The sequence below is a fragment of the Phodopus roborovskii genome, unplaced genomic scaffold, assembly GCF_943737965.1.
Source record: "Phodopus roborovskii unplaced genomic scaffold, PHOROB, whole genome shotgun sequence".
In the NCBI taxonomy this organism is placed as follows: domain Eukaryota; kingdom Metazoa; phylum Chordata; class Mammalia; order Rodentia; family Cricetidae; genus Phodopus; species Phodopus roborovskii.
Window position 1 is genome coordinate 19,562,236 of NW_026125397.1, and position 3,753 is coordinate 19,565,988.

The following is a 3,753-nucleotide window of genomic DNA, read 5'->3' on the forward strand; positions in this document are numbered from 1 at the left end:
GTGGAACAGAGAAATGGGTTGCTGGGGATGGTAGACCATTAGCTTAATTCTAGACCCAGTGAGAGACCCTGTCTTTAAGGAATGAGATGGGAAATAATACATCTCTGGCTTCCATGTGTGTGCACATATACTATACACACATATAACACACATACTCAAAGACACTGAATAAAAATAAAAAATAATAGACAGTGCCTAGGTTAGGAAAGGTCTCGTATGATTAAGAAAAGAACCTCTCACATTTCTGCAAGAGGCTGGAGAGATGGCTCAGAGGTTAAGCATGCTTCCTGCTCTTCCAGAGGACCCGAGTTTAGTTCCCAGTACCCATCCTGGGCAGTTGAAAACTTCCTGTAATTGTAGCTCCAGCTGAACTGATATTCTCTGCTAGCCTTAGCAGCTATGTGCACATTACATAAATAATAAAAAAGTAAATAAAGAATAATAAATCTTCAAAGTCCTACAAGGCCCAGTGGTATGAATCTGGTCTCAGCATTTGGGACACAGGGTCCACATGTGCTCAGGAGTTCAAGTCCAGCCTAGGCTACATCCACTTCTACTCTCTAGGAAAGTGAAGGAATAACAGCCATTAAAACATTCTTGATGGTATCTGCTGTTTTGATTCTACGTTTGTGTCTTCTGCCTGTTAGAAATGGTCATTTTCTGATGTCTTTGGGTGCACTGCATATTATCAGTGACAACAAAAAGGATCTTTCTCTGATGGTACTTCCTTGTAGCTGCTTTGTGAGTTACGAATGCAAAAATCCAGAGCTCAGTCCGACTGGCACTTAGGAGGCTCCAGTGACCTGGATTTCAAGCAGGCCTTGACCTGAGGCAGTAAAAGCCTTTATGAGGAGATTTCCGCATGTGAGATGCTGAAGAGGCGTTCCCATGTCATTCTGCCTCACCACAGTCCAGCTATTTCCCAAATGGCTTTCTTTCGTTGTTAGTTTCTGACCGAATATTCAGGACCTACAGATAAAGCAGAAACCTGCAATTTGTGCTTGCAATGCATGCTTAGAGCTTCAGCCTGAAGATGTCATAGTTCTTATTGTTAGAATATGCATAGCATAAAGGGTAATTAAATTTGCAGGTTGTGGATGCCGGGTTCGGCTCATTGTTGGGAGAGGAGCTGCCTGAGCAATGTGACGCCTCCCTCCTTTGTCCACTGGACATATGTGAAACTTCTGCAGTTTTCAATATCCTGTGGGGACTGGAACAGGTAGGATAGTGTGTGTGTGTGTGTGTGTGTGTGTGTTGTTGTTGTTTTTGTTGTTGGGTGACCTCTGTGTTAATGTTTCAGTTTGATGCCATTGGTTTACTTCAGTAAGTAGAGCTCAGGAATAAGTTCTATGATTTTTATTTTGCAGGCTGTAATCCTTTTGTTCCTTGGTGGCCAAGAACAATACCATAAATTAAAAAGAAGTACCATTACAACTAGATTGAAGAGCACCAACAGAAGCCAGCAAAACGACAATTTGGCTGTTAGCTCTCCTGGGTGTCTGTTGTATTATTATTGATAAGTACTCCATTCTATAGATTTTAGTTTTATTTTCTAAGAGCAGTGTTTTGTTCTGCAGACAAAATGAAATATAAATGACTTTATGCATGTGGATGTGAGATGTGAGTGACAAAACTAGTATTCCCTTAGTGTATTGGCAAGATCAGTAGGATCTTAGTGGTATTGCTATCACATTTTAAGATAATAATCAGATAGCAGTTAATACCTTTGTTAGCAATGGGACCTATTCAAAAAACCCAGTTTTATAATTCTAACCTTTTATTATTCTGCTTGAAACGATGGCCCAGAGTTGCTGAGAGACAGAAACTGTTACTGAGCCAAATTGGTCTCGCAGAGAGCTCAGTAAAGAACATGCAGTGCCCTCAAAGACACCAACAGTCCCATTTCATAGTGGGTAAAGGATGCGAGCAAAGTCAAGGCAGCGTATGCCATGCAGGGTTGTTTAATGGTTGTTTTGGGAGACAGTGGTGTGGGGTTGCTTTTGAGCATCTTCTTTAGTTTGCTTCTTTGTTGCTGTGATAAGCACCATGACCAAAAGTAACTTGGGGATGAAAGGGTTTATTTTATCCTACAGACACATCATGGAGAAAGAAACCGAGGCAGGAGCTGATGCAGAGGTCATGGAGGAGTGCTGCTTACTGACTTATTCTCCGTGACTTGCTTAGCCTGCTTTCCTATATACCCAGGACCACCTGCCCAGGGGTGGCATCACTCACAGTGGCTGGGCCCTTCGACAACAATCATTGACCGAGAAAAAGCTCCACATACTTCCATAGAGACCAATGTGATGGAGGCATTTTCTTCTCCTTCCTTTCTTCCTTCTTTCCTTCCTTCCTTTCTTTCCAAGCCAACCCTTATCCAATTAAACCCTTATCTTATTAAAGATGCTTTCCATAAAAAACCATGGTATTTCAGGCAGGACTTGGGCAGACAATCATTAACAGTTTACAAGAACCTCCAAACTCCCTTCTTGTATGGACTACCAAAATCAGAAAGCTACTATAAAACCCAGTGAAGTCTTCATTCAGTGCTTTGAAAAGGGGAAGAGCTTAGAGTGAGGGTTGACATTTCACATTAAGGATGTTGTTTAACAACTTTTCACAAGCCAACCCTGACTTTCAGAAAATAAAATGAAAATGGCAGAATTATTGTTCTGAAGATCTACAATCTTGTCTACAAAAGCAACTGATACTCCTTTGAGGATAATTATCACTTCAAAGTACAGATTGCCCAATAGAACGCTAAAACCAATTTTAGTGGGTCAGATTCCAACAGGCCTCTGGTTTTAAGGGAGTTAAGTCTATGTTGATGGTACAGGGGGGAAGGGGATATAAAAAACTAATTTAGAGTTTTCCACACAAGGCATTCTGTGCCATGTTGGCCACTTATGTAACACCAGGATGTCTCTCCAGAGCTGAGAGGAGACTTTCTAAGTTGTCAAGGAGAGATGTTTTCCATCAACCATCATCAATCCGGCTTAAGAGACATTTTGCTGGTGACACATGTTCTCACCACATGTGTTCTATGTGCTAACAACGTAGCTTAAAAAGAAAAAAAGTAAAACAATATTCTGCATTTTTATAAAACTTGATAAAAAATAATATTTCAAACTGTACATTCATCAGGAGTACACACTTATTAAAATGCACACATCTCACTTGGCATCTCCAGCACCTTCAGCTTTTTGTGCATGGTCTGTTTTGGCGTCTCCATTTTCTGCAGAATTATTTGCATCCTTGCCAACATCCGCTTTCCCCTTTGGTACCTTTTCTCCCTTCTTTGCAGGGGCCTTTTTAGGCTTGGGCTCTGGCTTTGCAGGAGCAGGTTTAGCAGACAGCCCTGTGGATCTTCTCCGTGGGTCATCCTTCACCTTGGCTGTATTTCCTTTAGAATCCCTTCAGCCTTTCTTTTGGGCATGGCTGCGGTGGGGGATGATGGCGTTGAATGCGGGGATGCAGTGGTGAGTGGGTTCGGTCCAGCCGGGAGTTGTTCTTCCTGCTTCTTTACACTGCTCTAGAGGCATTTTCTTGATTGAAGTTCCCTGTCCTCCAATGGCCCCAGCTTGTATCAACTGACAAAAAGTAACCAGCACACCTCTATGACTGCTACAGGGGTAGTAGTGCTCAACGACAGAGGGTATCAAGAGTCAATTAGTTCATTCTTGGGAGAATTTACTATCCCATGTGAAACTGAGTACTCAGTGAATTCAACTCCTGTTCTTATTATTCTTATGA

At 41.9% G+C, this 3,753-nt stretch overlaps 1 pseudogene; it reads right to left on the bottom strand.

Moving 5' to 3' along the window:
• Window positions 1-3,171: 3,171 nt before the first annotated feature.
• LOC127215228 (non-histone chromosomal protein HMG-17-like) lies at window positions 3,172-3,436 on the bottom strand (annotated as a pseudogene).
• Between the last annotated feature and the right edge of the window lie 317 nt (window positions 3,437-3,753).